The 18,895-nt window shown below is 40.8% G+C and overlaps 1 protein-coding gene across 1 annotated transcript in view; it reads right to left on the bottom strand.

Annotated features, from left to right (window-relative positions):
* SH3BP2 (SH3 domain binding protein 2) overlaps window positions 1–14,804 on the bottom strand; it is a 35,718-nt gene extending 20,914 nt beyond the window's left edge. Inside the window, exon 1 of the mRNA XM_064653383.1 lies at window positions 14,688–14,804. The gene's annotated coding sequence lies outside the window, so the exon portion shown is untranslated. The remainder of the gene's footprint in view (window positions 1–14,687) is intronic.
* Between the last annotated feature and the right edge of the window lie 4,091 nt (window positions 14,805–18,895).

Genomic DNA, 18,895 nt, shown 5'->3' on the forward strand with positions numbered 1-18,895 from the left:
GTTCCTGTTACCCATATACAAGGTGCATGTAAAAAAGACTGTAAATGCTGCTATGGCTGTGATCAGCTTAAATCTTTCATCAGTGCTTGGAGAACAATTTAAACTGGAACATAGATTAAAAAAAAAAAAAAAAATCACGTAACTGAGCAGAAGTACAAACATGATTGCCAAAGTCCCATTCCTGCAGACAGCTACAAAGGGAGTTCCCCAAATATACATATACACTGAAAGTGGGACTTTCCACAAGTGATTTATTTCCTTGGCAGATGTTTTTGATTCCAAGATGTTACTGTTCAAACAGTTTTACTGCAAGGCTGGTTTGTGATGAACTGTATATAATTCTATCACTAAGGTACTCATAACAGATAAATTAGGAAGCATCGTTGGACTCCAAAACAACTTCTGCTTAGATGTCAAAACAGCTTTAAGCATTTAAGCTGGCAGACCACTGAACTTTGGTAAAAGCAACACCTAAATAAAGGCTTTCAGAAATTTATAAGAAGGAGACAAATATCCATTCTGTCCATATCTGGCAGTTACATTTACCCAGCAGACATCTTGCCATTTAAAGTTAAGTCTGTTGTTAGGAAATATTTTTTCCTGTTCTCTTACAATTTTACTTAAATTGATTTCAAGTACATCAAGAGTCCAAGGGAAAAAAATAAAGAAAGGTGAAAACCCCACCTTAGCAGCCTACACTGAAGTTCACCATTTTCTACCATTTTCTGGTACTGAAGCCTTCTGGCAAGACATACAACATCCATCAGTTCATTGTATACTGTGCTTGTAAAAGACTAAGATAACTTAGGCCCAAGACTATCAATGCCAGTTAAAAGAGTATTTTGTGTGAATGCATATGCAAATCAACGAAAATATTACTGAATATAAGCCATTTTCAAGCATTCCTGTCGTAGGATACTAAAACCAACAAAACCACATAAAGCTTATAGAGAAAGTCCTTTTGAATGTTTATCAGCAAAACCCTGCAATGAGTAAATTCATAATCTCTCTTGCTGACCCCAATAACAAGCTACTAATTGAATCCTAAAGAAATGCAGCAAGCCCTGCTTTAGAGGAAGCATTTGGTCCTGTCATCTGAGAGTCCTTCAAGCCTGCGTGTCCCTCTCCTGGTGAACTGCAGCAATCTTGTAGTTATGAAAATGTACCTGCTGCAGCCAGCACCAAAGGGGAAGCTCAGCTTCTGCCAGACCCTGGAAAAACAAAACAAACCAAACATTTTCTACTTTTATTTTGCTCGTAAAGAGACTATGTGATACAATTTAAAGACACGGTGTAACTGCAAAGGGTCACTCCATACTTCACTGCTGTACAACACAGTAGGTGGTATGGGTTTTGAAAGAACTATGCAGTGAAGCATCTCAGAGGTTGCTGTTCTCATACTTGGAAACTCTGACTATGAACCAGAATATCAGAATAAGTTAATAACCATGCAAGTGTAATTTATAGAATTAGAAGGCCCAACTGGGCTGTATTGCTAATGGACTGTCCCCACCTCCAGCAGCTTTGAAGCTCCTGGTGCTGAAAACCTCATGCAAGTGAGTAGGTGTACCAGAAACACGGATTCTTTACTCTGATCCCAATGATTGTTCCCCTTAAAATCACGATACAAACTTCTTCATCCATTCCCAAAAGATGTTCTAAAATGGAAGCATTTTGCCACTCCTTCCTCACAAAACCCTAGATCAAAGGACTGAAACAGGTAGGAGCACGGTTTAGAATAACCAGCATTTAAGGCTACTGTGAATTTCACCACTTTGGTAAATATTACCTTTGAGTTTTGATGGGATCTTGTTTTGTTTTTTAATGAGCACCAGAAAGAAAAATCTCTCCAAGATCACGCTTACTTTCTACAAAAGCTGAATTTAATTATGAACACCACATCACGTGTAGTTGGGATTTTAAGTAAAGATTTTAAAATTAAAACAAATGTGCACCACAAAACTGGGTCAGAAAGAGAGCAGTAAACAGTTCTAATTTGGAGGACATCAGAGGAAACGGTCAATTAATATCACTTAACCATGAAAATGTATAATCACATGCTTCTTCTACAAGACAATTTGGACATTGGCCTTTTATATTATCATTTCTTCACGGAAATCACTACTTGCTTCAGAATTATGACCAAAAGGAAAAAAATTCATTCCCCTTCAATCTTGTTTAAATGAACTCTAAGAGCAAGGATTAGCCTGACATTGACCTATGTCTCCAAAGCTGTAGAGTTGCATTCAAAAGGAAAAAAAAGAAAAACAAACAAAGAACAGAAAAAAAAGAAAAAAGGCACAGTGCATCTTGCTTACTGCACAGCAAGTGAGAAACTGGAAACACAGAAATCCATCTCAGATCCCAAGATTTCAGCTTCTGGTACTTCAAAATGACACCAGTAAGCCCCTGAGCTGCAAATTCTTCAGCTGGAAGAATATTCTGTATCTGTGCCCAGTTCTTACACTTTTCAGCTAGCACTCCTCAGATCTGACTCCACACAGCTATTCCTATTCCTGGCCTCAGTGACTTTTCACCTCCAAAACTTACTTTTCTTTATTACAGACAAAAAAGAAACACACACACACACACACACATATATATAAAAATACATATATATTTAATTCTTCAAGAAATGGTGTATGTTACAAACTTCAGCAACCCTCCTTCTTGGCAGGATAAACCACAAAGAATACATGGCCTTTGTGCACCATTCTTTGTTGTACTGTTTTCTTGAAAAGCTCTTTTAAAACAGTGCAGCCAGACTCTTTACAGAGATGAATTGACTATGACAGAAGGGCTTCCTTCTTCATCACCTCCAAAATCTTATGTTTTGTGCACTGCCTAGAACTAATAGTCATTATGTCCAAGGACTCTGTACAGCATTCTTTCATTTCCAAGTTTTGTTCCTACACAGAATTCATACGGACCATACAACATTTCCAGCAAAAGCTTTTACAATATTTACATAGTCTCTTCCTGCTATACAGACCCTAGGTAATCTTAAGGCATTCTAAATACAAGTCACTTGTACACAAAGAAGAGCTGAAGCTGGATTTCACTTGCACAAAGAAAATTCAGGAATTTGGGTCAATGGCATTAGTCCTGTTTCAACCTAAGTAATCAAAGCTGACATCTTTGTCTAGTGAACACAGCAGCATTTCACCCAGACCCAAGCCAAAGGACAGATCGTACATGTCACAGATCCATTGATTCAGCTGTGTGCATTACAGCCACCACAAAATAAAAGGTCTGCAAAAGCTGAACGTCAAGGAAAAAGTGCTCTTTCTGCACACTTTAAAAATATTTAATGCTATTTGTGATATTTTATTTCGTATTTGAAACCATACAGACTGATACACAACATCCTCTAAAAAACTGCACATAATAACTATATCAGAGTACAGCTTTACTGCAATACAGTCTAACAAGGAGTCTTATTCTCCAGGACTCACCATTCATTTGCTATTTTGGCTGTTCTACAGAACACTACCATCAAAGTACAGCTGCACTTTGGTAACACATTTATATCCACAGCCATAAAACGAACTCTCAGCTTTAGAGGTGTACTAGAAAGCATTACAAGTGCATTGCACACTGTCCAAAAAGCCTTCCCTTCTTCCAGAAAGCATGTGACAATCTTTCATGCATTCTAATAATTTATTTTTAAATAGCAAGCCAGCATTTTAATGAAAGACATTTCCAAGATAATGGAGTTAATTTTCAATTTCTGTCAGTTAATTCTCCAACAGATCATAACCTAACAATCCCAACACTTCAAACTAAAATTATCCCATTACATATTAAAACAATTAAAACAATTTTGTCTACAGAATTTGATGAAAAAATTCTAAATTTGGCATCATCACAGATTAGCAAAGATTAACATAATCATAAACTCATTGTGGGTCATATCCATTGCTCCAGTGCCACTTCCTCTCCTGTGCAGTCTACCAGAGAACCAGCAGCTGGCACAGTACAGTCAAGAATAACAAGTGCAAAGGCTGCACCAGTTATAGTTTAACTGAATGTGAAAAAATAAGCCTTTCACCAGAAAGGACAGGAGAATTTTTGAAAGAGTTCTTGCTACGTACTTTATACCTTGAAGTCTCAAGGTTCACATTTTTTGCTCCTTTGGAATGCTGTATAATTTTTCTTTATTTTTCATTCCACTTGGCTGGAAATTAAATTTGTTCAGTCAGAAACAACAAGGAGTCTATTCTCCAGGACTCACCATTCATTTGCTATTTTGGCTGTTCTACAGAACACTACCATCAACCCTTTTCATTCTAATACAAAGTCCCTTCTTTCTCTAGGTAATCTTGCTGAAATACACAACATAAAAACATCGGCCCTTAGGTGACTAAAGGTTACACAGTGAACAGTGATACAGTTTATCTTCTTAACACGGAACTATTAGGAACAGATCAAGTTTGTATTTGCTTTTTATGTGGACTCATGGCCAAGCATCAGGCCAAGTTAATATTTGGTCTTTATCTGTGAGTTGCTCAAAAACCTAAAAACCCAACAATAAGAAACTAAAAAAAAAGGAAGTCTGCTCAATGCCACTGCTACAACTGGTAAAGACTGCGTGGGAGACAAAGTTCTTCCACAACTTTTGTTTCTGTGAGAATGACACTTCACAACTCCTGATTCATATGTCAGGTGTGTTTCTTCCATATACCTTCTCAATTAACACAAACGAGCAATCACGTTTAGAGCAAAATTCCACCAGGCCATGCACTTCATCTCCTTAGAGCTACAAAAATTACAGGGGATGAGTAACATGTGGCAGGCAAATTACTCAGTATGTTGATTGGAAAGATAAAAATGGCATAGGCATAGAAACAAAGATTAAATAGAAACATCTAATTAGTATGTTCTTTGCTATCTAAAACGGAAGAGAACACTCCAGGAAGGAAGGGAATTGTGTAATGTTGCCAAATTAAGAGTTTCAAGCAAAAATACTTCTATTTGCCAGATTTCATAGCAAAGACTCTGATGCAAATTCCTTCTGCTTGGCTTTGTCTCAATAAACAAAGCTCATCAATCAAGTGCCACAGTCCTTGGAGTATGATCTCCAACTTAGAAGAAGAGACCCAACTCCCAGTTCAATTGCCCAGCACTGAGTTTCCTACTAACAAGTCATTGTTAAGTAGCATGATAAGCCCATTAGATCAGCATTTAGTGCATCATCAGTCATTAACAGATTTGTCACTAAGTTCTTGCCACCTGCCAACCCAATTTTGCTGGGGAGCCAAATCCCAGAGTGCAAGCGCACCGGTGGCATCAGCAGCACTGTGACACCCTTCTCTCCCACTAAGATATCCTTCTACCCCCAGCAGTCCTCTCATTTCTCTAGGATTCATTTCTCCTGGCTAAGCAGAGGAGCCACCAGCCTGCAGAGAGGAGGAGGAACACAACTGTTCTCCACTGAAGGAGCAGGGATGCCATGCAGCCACGGGGAAACAGCCTGGCAGCAGAGGCACAGCAGGCATAGTGCCAACATGACAGAGAAGTTTCCGGACTTAATCACTTTGATATCATCTAGTACCGTGTACATTTGGAAATATGGTATTCCATCTTATCAGTATTGTTTCCATCACTGTTAGAAAGGTTAGCTTTACCTCAAAGCAGAAGATGTGATATTCAACAAATCCACTCATGCCCCTGACAGTGCTTCAATTGGCCTCTTCACAGACTTGGATCAGTGGTGTTCTGAACTACAACCTTCTTCACAACAGCTGTGGTATTTGCCAAAGGACAAAAATAAGGGCTTTTTCTATTTTTCTCAGGGTGGGGGGAGGAGGGCTGGGGGGAAAGCAGGAGGCAGATGACTCACTGAGGCTTTGAGTTCTGAAGGAAAAAAGAATTTCACTGTGAGTTCTTCCCATAACAGCTTCCCACAAATACAGTAATTTCTTCTACATGGCTAGAGAACAGTTTGGCTATCTAACTCTGTTCTCCTAGTTTAAACATGAAGAATACAATTAAAATATTCCTCTTTCCCTTCCAAATTTCCTCTCCTTCCCCACTGCACAGTCACACACCAAGTATTTATCTACCATAACCCTAGCAGTCTGCCATGCTTAATTTACTCCTGAGTAAGAGTACCCACACAAGTATATTGGTGGCAGGACCAGAATACCTTTGTGCCAGACTGTGCATCATATTATTTGTTTGGGTTCTCCCAAAGCCAGGATGACAACTCTGGTGCATACAAGCTCACTAGTATTTTTCAAGGTGGTTTTCTACCTCCAGCTCTTTAGGGGGAAGAAAACTACTAACCTTATAAGCAAGACTTGTATGCCCCTCCTGCAATGGGTATTCTGCCTTCTGGTTAGCATTCTGGTGAGTGTATTCACCTATTTACAGTCCTAATGCAAGGCCCCAGTTAAACATTGAAGGTAAGTACTCTTTCCTAGACATCAAACAGAAACTGCACAGAGTTGATTGTCCCATGTTCCTATATGTGGTACACCCCACTTTGACAGAAGAAAGTGTATTTCTCCACACAACATGTACAAGAGTCTGTGTGCACAAATCCCACTTTGCTCACTTAAAATGCACAGTGCTTTGGAAACGTGCCTACCTGGCATGACAGGAGTCTGATTAACTGACTGAAAAATTACAGTGGAAAGCTTGAGTGTTTAAGCCTGACTGATTAAAGGCAATTAACAGCTGCAGATGCTCAGCAGCTGTGCAAGTCAGGTCACTTTTCTGCCCAAACATAGCTCGAAGTGCCTCATTTTGATTAGTCAAGCTTACAGATCAGTTTTGAATTAGCTAATTATAAGCCTTTCATCTGTCAATAGGATCTGCAGGCTCATAGTCCAGGTTTCCTTGTGCTAAATTTCTCTCTACATCATTATCAGAAGAAAAGTAGGAAAAAAATGCTAATCCTTCCAGGAATACAGGAAAGTACAGAACACAAGAAAAAGAAAGATGGATAGCTCTTACACAAGCCTATGTATCTAAAGTGTACAGTTTTATCAATATAAGGACATACCAGAAGCTGACTGCAGTACCTATGCTCAGTCAAAACAGGGTGATTACTACATTTGTGTAAAAGGTTTAGGAGAGCATGTAATGCAAAAAAAAATGTTCAGTAACAAGCTATGCCATCTCTGCAATAAAATCATACCACAATGCTCCAGGATAAGAGATGCTCTCGCTTGAGGAAACAGCTGTCTTGCAATTGTAATACATTGAACTGAGTTCCTTCAGAGCTCCAGCTTGGTGTAAGAGAAAGCAACCATTATGTGCCATGTTGTAACAGAATTACTGTTAAGCAACATCAAGGTAATGATTTACTCTTTTTAGTAGGGTTGTCACAAGATTAGAGACGAATAATTTAAGCCTCTGCTGCTTGGTTGCAGGAACTGGCTCTCAAGTAACTATTTTCTGGTTTGAATGCCAACCTCAGCATTTAGATGCATGCAAGCAACTTCTGATGAAGTTAAGGGGAACTAGGTGAAATTCGTAAGGATGTGGCATTTAAACCAAAATTTTTTACTTTATAGCAGAGTCTTAACAAGTTTTACAAATAGAATATTTTTCTAGAATATTTTACCAGTAGAGGGATTGTCCCTCACTCAAGTCAGAACTTTAAGAACTATGGTATTTCTTGTAAAATCATGTAAGAGCTAATAAAGCATGATATGAAGGACCATTTCAAAGAGATTTTAACTTGGAATAAGATTTATATGAAGGTATTGAAAGGAATCACAGATAAAAATGTAGTTTCTAATTCTGTAGGTCTTTATAAAATTTATATTTATAAAAATTGACTGTTTCTAGAATGAAGATTAATGTCTATCACTACAGTAGCTGAAGTTAAAATTAGAACAAGGAAACGAAGCTTCCTACCAAACCACTATTTTTTTTTTTTTTGGTCTTACAAGACATAATTCAACAGATAAGACCAAGGTATTCACAACACTCTACTTCCACCTCTCTTCTTCCTTTTTCACCACTAAGCAGTTATTACACAAAAAATGAAAATGAGTAACCCGCCCTTTTACATTTATTAAAATCAGTTTCAGGATGTGAGATGTAGCCCTGGAGTGCTGCATTAATAAAAATAAAGACATCTCAGTGACTGATTTCAGCAGAGTAAAACTCTGCTGGAGAATAGGAAGTTTATTTGTCTGGAGAAGAACTGAACATGGAAGTGGAAACTAGTGTGCTAAATAAGATCTCCCTCCTCCAAGGGTCCTTGTTTTTTATTTTGCATGTCTTTAAAAGAAAAATTCAATGCTAATAAAAAATGAAGTTGGAGTTATTTAAATCATCTCAACTGAAAAGCATTTAGAATTAAGCCTTGCTTTTTTTTAATGATTAATTATTAAATTGCACAGCACAGGTTCATGGTTCACCTAAATAGGAATACTGCCAGCTAAACTAGATCTGACCTTATTTCCATCTGTTACAGCAGAATAACACCAAAAGATGCAGTTCAGCATGAACTTCAACAACGAAGTACATTTACACTGAGTAACAATGGAGTTCAGGGCACTGAAGTCCAATCTAAATTCACATCCTTGACCTAAAAGAGAGAAAATCCACACATGCAGACTATATTTCCATCACCCACTATGCTTCTGTTTTATTTTCTCGACCATCCAAGTACTAAGCCTAGGAATCCTAAATCTTCTTACTTCCTTCTACTCTTTGTTCTCCTCATTTACTTGGCTATGCTCCAAAATGAGAAATCTTTTGCTTTTAGTCATGTCTGTTATGCGTAAATCACCTTTCAAGATGGGTCTTGCAGCACACTTATCTCTCTCTCTCTACTCAACACTTAGACAAAAAAAGATCTGAGGTAGCAACACATCCAGACATGCACACTGGTGCCACTGGACTCTCCCAGTCTTTTCTTTCCAAGTACTGCCGGAAGCAAGACTGAGGAATGCCATTCAAACCCCAATGTGCAGGTTGGTTTTATACAGCAAGTTGGGACTAATCACTTAACAGGAACTTGGTAACCAGTGTTAAGCCAAGGTGCTGGAAAACTACAGATCAGCTATAAGGCAGGAGATGAACTAGAACATAAAATACCAACAGCCAACTCTAAGAACTGTATATTTAGGTAAGTTTTCAGTGTACATATTGCTGGTCCTCCTCTGCTCCTTTTCTGCTTCTTTTAAGGCTCCAGCTACTATGATGAGGGATTTTAGTTTCTGGGTTTTTTTAAAACTGCATGCTATCCTTCCAGTTAGAGGAAAGGCTTAAAACACACAGTACAAGCACACTGGAAGAAAGTGAATAATAAATGCTTGCTTAAAATACAGACATCATCTTCATTCATGACCTTTGCATACTTGTGCAGTGTTCCTGCCAGAAAGAATCAAATTCTAAAATTTCAGGGGTTTAGCACTCACAAAAAAGGTTAAATATTACTCAGCACGGCCACTAGATTTTTAAAAGAATTACTAAGGCTGATACTTCCCTCAGTTGTTGCTCCCATATGAGCTCCAACAGAAATTCCATTTTCGTATTTTGAGGAAAACATCTGGAATGAAAAATTTCCTGTTTGAAGAGCTCTTACAAGTGAGTTCATGATTAAAGGCATAAATCCAAGTTTCTCCTAGTACTCTCATTTATGGCAGAGCTGAAGGGATAATGAAATAAAAGCCTTGGTTACATATGTTCAATAATTTTTCTATTTGGGGGTTGCAATATAATCCCCACACTGAAACAATCGAGAACATCAGTGAAGTGTTTTACAGCAAGGTATGACAGTGCTTTGTGCATGCATGTGTCAAAGGTATTGTACATGGAAACAAAGTTTAGTTGCAATGTCAACTGCATTAATCAACAAAAACCATAATCTGTTTACATGGACCACTGTAGAGTTTTCATAAAGTGATCTTAAATCTATGTGCAGGTATTAAGTTTTGTAAATGTTCCATGAGAGAGTTAAAGCCATTTCCATGCTATAAAAGTCTCTGTAGGCACCTAAATCCATTTGGAATAATCAGGAATTACCACAGTCACCCTTAAATGCTCACATACTACAATACACAGTAGTACCACCTACATAAATTAGAGTCAGTCAAACTATAAAGAACAGAACAGAACCCCAAATTTCTGTACTCCTGCCCTAACATATCCAAGGAAGTGGTCTACCATGATCAAAACAAATCTCTTGTTTTTATAAGTTACAGTAGAATGGTTGCATTTAACTATGAAAAAAGTGTTTACCAATTAAAAATCTAAGGATACAAAGCAAGTTTGAATTGGGAAGTTTCTTCTTTGACAAACTAACAGTTGAAGAACAGGGCATGGTTGGAATTAAAGACATATGCATTTTCTGGAAGACAATATATCTAATGATTCAAACATACCTACTGTTCCATTAGGATGGAAGTGATTCTGATCATACATGATTAATGATGTAAAGTTTATCAGCTGATGCTATAACTTAAGAGTAAATAAAGCTTTAATCATAACCAGTTGAACAGTGAGAATTTTCAAACATCAAGAGGATGAAAACAGGCATTCCCTGGCCTTCTCGGAATTTTACCTTTGGCCTTTCCAGAAAGGTAAGACTGTAAGGAAGCAAAGATGTGCTTTTCCTATCTGAGGGCAACTATAGACATGAAAATTAATCCAGCAACAAAATTCAGTGAGCAGCTATTCCAAAACTTAGCCAAAGACTTGCTTATCTCACATCAGCTGGATAGCTCAGCTCTTTACAACTGTTTTAGGAGACAGATCCGGAATGTCTGCTTTCCATGTAGCTTTGCCAGAAGTACTTTAGAGAGAGCCCTAACTACAGATTAGGTGTCCCTGAATTAGCCTGGTTGAACCAGCTTGTGACAGTGGCAGGAACACACAACTGGAATGCTTACAACAGGCATGCAAGCTGTTCTCTGCTCCTAAAAAACAGTTTGCAGGAGCCGAAGCCATAAGCATTGCCAGGCTCTGATTTCTGAGCAATTGTAATTCCTTTTCTGCACTGTACATCATCTTTAAGTATCTTTCTGCCAAAGATATTCAGATATGCATAACTACTGCAATAACACCACCTTGGAAAAGATAAGAACTTGGTCATTACTGGAAATGAGCTGGCATGCAAACAAAATAAATAGATTTCAGTCACGCTGGTAGGCTGGGACAGGGGGAGAACAACATTTAGGTTTGTTTCCATAGGAAGTCATGTTCCTGCATTCTCCCCTAACCATTGCCATGTTCAAAATTAATCCCTTACCTCAGGAAAAGTTGTTTTCAGATTCCTGCATGTGTTAGGTAAAATGCAGACTCTTCAACTCTTTCTTTTTAAGAAAAAAGAAATTCAACATAGGAGTGTATGGAGAAGAGGCAAAACTGAAAAAAAATCAGGTCTTGCAGAAATACTGTGTAGTCAGTATATTGCTCTTAAAAAGCACAGTGTACTAAGAATTCTCTCATGTGCTCTAGTCTCGTCATCTAAAGCAAGCAAGCCAACGATACATATGCTTGTAATATACAACATGATAAAGAATTATTTAAAGTTTACAATGATACCCAGCATAGTTATACTGATCAAAACTTCGGTGCCTTCAATTCTTCCCACAATGTATCACAAAAGGCATAACTCATTTAGTAATTTTTGCATAAAATAAGTAGTGTTGATAGAAGAAGGTGGGTGTTGATGAACAAGAGAGTTAGCAATGGTTCATTAATATTGGAGGAACAAACAGTGACATATGTACATGTGATAACATCATAAGAAATACACATTCCATTTAGTACCACATTTACAGAAACGTATTGAGCCCCTCAGATTACCTTTGAGGCTGCCTTAAGTCCCTTTGATTTCTAGGCTCCAAAACTCCCTTCCCAACACTGTTCCAGTACAGCACAGGCTCAAAAGCAATTTTGAAGCAATGTTATCAGGAAATGCCTTTGTGGAGTAAGTTTCCCTTAAAAAAAAGGCCAAAGGAATGCTTAGCTACTCAAGAGAGGAGTAGCCATCTAAGAGGTTATTTTCTCTCTCCCACCAGAAATCCCTATCAAAAGACAAAATGCATTGTGATAGAATCATTGTATCAACCAACACTTTTAAATCTAAGCAAAACCAATTTATTTTGGCAGTTCCCTGCTAACTGTTAGGAGTCCTCACCATTGCTTACAGAGCTATTCATCAATGCTACTGAGAGTCTGAGCTTCTGTGAACTTTCCATCAAGGCCGGGTAGAAGTAGTAAGCCAAAATCCTTATCCTACAGTAACACAAACCAACAGTTTACAAATAGTAGGGTTACTTACATCTGTAACTGCTTTTAAGATTAGGGCTTAAGCCAGAAACAATTAATGGACTCAATACTTGCAGGGCTGCACATTCCAAACAACTTATGAAACTTCTGGATAGTCTGACAAAAGCATAAGTTACCCATTGTCTAACATCCCATGGCAAACAGAGTGGAAGACACATCAACACTAAGGCAATGCTGTCATGTTAAAACACATACCCCTCTATTAGAGCAACAAATGCCCCAGCAACCTAAGGGCTGTAGGGCAAAGAGCAAACAGTGCAAACACCAGGGCTTGAGTGTCAGAGGCACTTTTCCTCCCGTTAAAATGACAAATATGTATGTGCCTTTTGGTCATCCCTGTTTGTGTCTCACTGCTGCAAAGAACAAGTTAACAGTTCTTAACAGATTTCCATTTCTACTCAGCATTCATTACCAAAGTGACTACCATGTTTGGTTTTCCATCAAAGGAGACTGCTTCACATCCACTTAAGGAAGAAGGAAACTTTTCATGGCCCCTGTTTTGCTTTACTTGTAGGGTAATCAAATTTTCTAACAGCAATATTAGACTAGAAGTCTGGTCTTCGAAGCACAGTGGGTTCATCTGCCTGCAGGAGGTTCCAGATTCACAGTCAACTGATCAGATTGGCCACAAACACAGGAATTCTCACTCAGACAGTCCTGCCTGAGATGTCTGCTGGAACTTATCTTGATGTATTCATTCTTTCTGCTTTGAAAACTTTAAACCCTTTCCAGAACTGTTATCTTCCCATTTCCCTCCTTTATAACTTAAAAAAAGGAAAAAAGAAAAAGATCTTTACTTTCTGGACCTTTTAGTATGAAGTTTGTCATGCTTTGTGGAGAAGTTTATGGAAAGCTGGGAGATTTTAAAACAAAAACATGACAAAAAGGACACAGCATTTAACCCACCACTAAGCTGACCCAGTACTGACTCCTCACTAATGGAATATTGGCAAGGTGCATCTATTAATCAGCTCTTCTGCAACAGCAAGATGGTTACAAAATACTGCAACAGGAAGGGAAAGAAACGTGTTATGCCTAAAAGAAAAACAGCAAGTTAATTCTGCTTTTGTCTGAAGCGTGAAAGAGATATATGAAGGAAACAAACTGCAGAGGCTCACACTCTACATTTCCTGTACAAATACAACAAAAATAAACAGAAGAGGTGTATAATTATTCAGATCTAAATTTGTTTCATAACCCCTAAGACACTAAACCTAAGAGCAGAGTGAAAGTGGAAATTTGCTTTTCACAGTAGGAAACATATCAGTTTAATACAACTAATTTCCAAGAGGAAACTTTAAACCTCTCTGTGTACAGCCAATCCGAGCACACAAACAGCAGGAGACTCTGACAAGTGCTCAGCAACACTGCTGCACCTGTACTGATGAAGTTAGACATGGTACAAGACCAGTTCAGTCCCACTGCTGCCCTGGACTCTTCTAGCATCAAGACTCAAGAAAAGAAGTCTTAGGGGGCAGGATGGTAGGATGGGAAACATTTATCCACTTTCTCAATTCATTTGGGATGGCAGTATCCAATTTGCACTGGTCACGTGTGGGATAAAAGCTGACAAATTAAGTAAGCACGCACCAGGTGTCCTTGCTCTCTACTGATACAAGAGGCACAGTACAGAGCTTGCACAGAGCCTACACCTGTAGATGAATGGGAACTACGCATCGAGACTGAAGTGACAGACCCAAGTAAATTGGAGGGGACTTCCACGATTGATTGAAGCAGATGATAACACTAAAGAAAATGCTGTCACAAATGCATTTGTACTCCATGTTTCACCTCTAAAACGTCTTGCCTCATCCTTTAACATACATTTAGACTACCACTGGAAACATGCTAGCAAATGACTCCCGACGCTCGCACCGCCAGCCCAAAGCCGCAGCTCAACATAAGTGGGAAATACAGCTACAGGAAAGCACCTACACCTTTTTTCCGCCCCCTAAAGAGCCTTTCCTTCTCACATGGCCGGACTCAGGCCGGTGACCTGATCCCACCCCGCCTCCCACCTGCAGGCGACCAAAGCAGCACCGACCTGAACGCGTCAACCCACGGGACGGGGAGACACGAGGCGTCTTCCCGCTGTTCCCCTCCCAGCAGCGGGAACGGCACCTTCCCCAGGGAAACCGGCCGCTCCCGGGCGGCAGCTCCGGGGCCGCCTTTCCCCGCCCGGCAGCGGGGCTCTCCGGGGGCGGCCGGCACGGCGGTTCCCGAGGCTCCCGTGACTCACCCGAGGAGTTTCCCGGCGCCCTCCGGCACCGAAGCGGCGGGAGGGGGGAAGGGTGGCGCGGACACGCGCGGGGCCGGGAGCGGGGACAGGGGCACGAGTGGAGCGGGGCGGTGGCCGGAGCGCGGGAAGGGGAACGCCTCCGCCCGGCCCCGCCGGGACAGGGAGCGTGAGGGGACAGGGCGCTTACCTCAGCCGCGGCTCGGCTCGGCTCGGCTCAGCTCCGCGGGCAGCAGCAACAGCAGCCGCCACCGCGACACCAACCCCTCATCCCCGCTCCGCAGCCCCGCCGCGGTCAGCGCGCCCCGCGCCCGCCCCTTCCTTCACCTGCCGGGACGGGACCGCCCCCGCCTCCCTCGCCCGCCCCGCCGGCGGGAGCTGCCGGCGGGCGGGGCAGCACCGCCCTCACGGGGCGGCCGCGGGCCCGGGCGGGGAGCGGGCTGGGCCGGGGGTGCTGAGGGGGCTCTGCCGGGGTCCGGCCCGAATCAGCCACCGCTCGGCTCTGGCAGGGCTGTGTGTGCTGAACCCTCCCGGCGGCCACTGCCTCGGGTCTGTCTAGAGCCAGGATAGATTGTAAAAGACCTCTGAGATCGTCGCGTCCAACCTGGGACCGAGCACACCATTCAACCAGACCATGGTACTGAAGTGCCTCGTCCAGCCTTTCCTTAAACACCTCCGGGGGCGGTGACTCCACCATCTCCAGAAGTTGCATCCCCAGAGGATGTGACTTGGGGATCGGGTTTTATCTGACTGGCAGGAGGGTCTGACACAGGTGCCTACCTGGAAGACACCAGGCACGGGGAGAAAGCAGGTTGTAACATATGGTGAGGATCCTTTGTAAGTGTCCTGTGTCCATCGGAAAGCAGTGGGGGCATTGCCCCAAGTATCTTGTGTCCGTGGGGGATCAGGTGCAGGCACTGACCCAGGCCTGGTGCGCTGCGAGGGTGGTCGGCTCAGGTCTGGGCAGGGCACAGCGCTCAGCCAGGCTCTGTGCACACAGGTGGGCTCTCAGTGCCCGGTTTCTGGTACCAGGGGCACTGCAGAGGTGACCCGTGTCCAAAACAGCCCAGGGCCCTGCCAGCCGGGCTGACTCCAGGCTGCCACGCGCAGAGCCATGCGTTGCCTCTGCACTCAACTCTCATTTTATCCAGGTTTTCCCCTCACCCATGGTAGCGAGACCATATCACTCTGCAGATTACCTGTACCCCCAAGAAATGTTACATGGTTGGAAAGGTATTTTTAAGTGCTCTAAAAGGTGACTTTTGAAATTTGATAAGATGAGGTTTACTTCATTCTCAATGTTAAATGTTGCTTTGAGATATACTTTTCATTCAGTATTTCAGATTTTATTGGGCTTTTGTTTGTTTCTCCATTTGCCTTTTATTACTTCCCAGATGTTTTGGGGTTTTTTGTTTTATTTTTTTTTATTGATATGAGTAGAATATTGAAAAATCAAAATTATGTTTAAAAATATAGATAAGAAAAATTATTAAAAAGCTGTTTAAAAATGTTTAGCAACTTAGAATGCATTTTTGTACTTGTAAAAATGAACTACAGAGTAGTGTTACTACTGTGAGAGTACTGCTGTGAGAGGTACAAAGTGGTCAGTGTTAATACCATTTACTTTTTTAACAAGAATGTAACTGAAAACGAGAACTTAATAAGGCAATATACCCAAAACACTGTATCATTCTGAGATTTATTTGAATAAAAAGCAGCATATTCCTTTGATGTTTAGTCAACTAATACTTTAACTTAGTTTTGAAGCCCTTAACCTTTACCATGGTATCAGAGCAGTTTCTGTGGTCAGAAAATAAAGCGGTGCAATATTTCCTGTCAATGCCATTTATTGGTATTTCTCTTTGCCATTCACAGAAATCTGTAGCAAGAAGTAGCAAAGAGAATCCCTCTTCTGAATACAACAGAGAGGAGGCTTGGTCTGTGGAATGAATTCCTGTGTTTTAAGTAAAACAGAGACTGGCAATAGCTGGAAATGTGGTTTGGTGCTGACCTTTGATTAATTTATAATGTAAATACAGAGCTATTAACACCTGCTATTGGATTTGAAGGAGTCTCTATGTAAGGAAAATAATAATTTCTTAGTACAAGAAAGGCATTGCACTGGCAGAACGTAAGGAAAATGTAACTTCTTAAGCCTTCCCACAGTGTGTGTCTCAGTTGCAGCCAGCAGCAGCCTTTGCCCCAGACTCAGGTTTCTGTTGCACAAAGACTGAGAGTTGTGTACAACCGTGGGCAGGCTGAGTAACACAAGTCCCATATAAAGACCACAAGCAGGAAAGCTGTTTGAATGCAGCTCTTCCACTGATTTTGGTGCAAGTTCTGTGTCAGAACATCATGACTTTGTTGGTGGAAATTACAGCATTTATTTTCCTGCCTGACTAAACCCAGAACTTTCAGTCTCCAGAGAAGACAGATCAGTGCGTTAAGCACGTTAAGCTGAAGCAGGTGTGGGGAACCTTCTCTTTGTTGGCTGAACATGCCCTGTGACTTCATTTTATAGGGTACAGCCCGTGATTAAAATTACTGTGTATGTTATTACTGGATAGCAGAACATGTTAATGTGTGGTCTGCCAAATGTGTTGGAAAGGCATACTTGGTCTTAGCAAGGAAAATGTTCCCCACGCCCAAACCAAAGGCTAAACTGACAAGCCCTGATACAAACTGTACTACAGGGTAACTGGCCCTCCTCCATCTCTCTTCTGAGTTGAATTTTGGTTTGGTACAAGATAAGCTTTCTGTGTGACCTAACTTTCATGCTGTGTTCCAGCTCAAGGGACTTGAACACTTGCTCATTCCTCCTGGAAAAGTCCAGTACCTTTTAGGATCACACCTGTGTAACATCAGGAAAGCGTAGTTATTTTATGAGCTTGCTCTTTCTCGGTTGTCTCGAACTGATAAACTTGTTACTTGAATCTGAAGATTTTAGCAGCTCACAACTTTATTACACACTATTGAAGTTATAGAGTCATAGAATATCTTGAATTGGAGGGGACCCACAAGGATCATCAAGTCCAACTCCTGGCTCTGCATAGGAAAAAGCAAAAGTCGCACCATGTGCCTGAGAGCATTGTCCAAACACTTTCTGAACTCTGCCAGGCTTGGTAGTCATTGAAGCTATCCAGTTACTTTTAATTACAATAATCTTCTGGAGTGAGGAAACATTCCAACTTCATTTCATCAATAAATATTATATTACCTTAATCTAAAAAATCCATGCTCTTTTCAAAGATAATGGTCAGGCTAGTCAGGCTAGTCTGGCATAGTCTACTTTGTGGGAAAAAATTTCCATTTTATCCCATTTATCTCTACAACCTTAATTATTTTTTTCCTTCAAATTTGTATATAACAAATCAGATTGAAGATACTGTAGCTGTGCTGCTGCTTTCACCTCCATTCTTCTTAAATACAAAATTTGCATAAGCCTTGTTATGAAAGATAGTATGTGATTTTTAGCTGAACTAGATTCCAAATCTAACAGACTTATAAAAATATTTATTTGTGATATCATTAGCCAGCTCACCCAGAATTCTGAGAAAGGCACTGTCCCTCACTGCCTTGAGGCTTTGCTTCCTCCTTCTTTGTTCTCTTTTTTGTTTTTAATGCGCTTGCAAAGCCTTGGTCTCTTTGTTATAATTGTCTTCGCATGCCTAAGTTAGCTGACACTTGGCAAGTCTCGTTTCCTGGCCTCGAGACATGGCTTACCTCTGGTGATCAGTCTTTCTGTTTCTTGCACAATCCCTGCTTATACCTGATTTCCCATTTGTGATGGCTCACTACACACTTTAAGCTCCAGCTGCTCCATGAGAGTTTCTTTCCTTGCTTCTTACACAGTCATGTGGCACAAGGAGTCACAAAGAGCCCCGTGTAAGCTGTCGGTACCAAACCGGGCATCATTCAAATTGCAAACCTGGGGTGGGAGTAAGAGTCAGGTGCTTGCTTTTTTTTGGTTTTGATTATTTGCAATCCTATCAATTACCCAGTAAAACATATGTAAAAACGTGCCCAGTCTCAAGGAACTAAAGCATTTGTATCAAATTTCAGGTATTTGTATTCTGCTTGAAAAGCATCAGAGAATTGCATACCTACAAAAATACAGAAGTGACAGATCAAAAGCTGGTGCTGTGATACCGACAAGATTCCTGACTATGGGATTCAGGACTGGGTTACCCATTTAAATATGCAACACATCTAATGCTTTAAATATTCTCAGGTATTTCTCATTCTATTGTTTACTCCAGAACCATGGCTAGTTTTTATTTTGCTTGCTGCTCTTTCTTTTAGCTGCTCTGCCATGGGAATGCAGATTGAAAGCACGAGTCTGGCTCCAGAGACACTATCAAGGGGCCCTAATGGGGCCTCTCAGTAACAGCGCAGTAC

This window comes from Pseudopipra pipra, chromosome 4 (genome assembly GCF_036250125.1).
Source record: "Pseudopipra pipra isolate bDixPip1 chromosome 4, bDixPip1.hap1, whole genome shotgun sequence".
Lineage (NCBI taxonomy): Eukaryota > Metazoa > Chordata > Aves > Passeriformes > Pipridae > Pseudopipra > Pseudopipra pipra.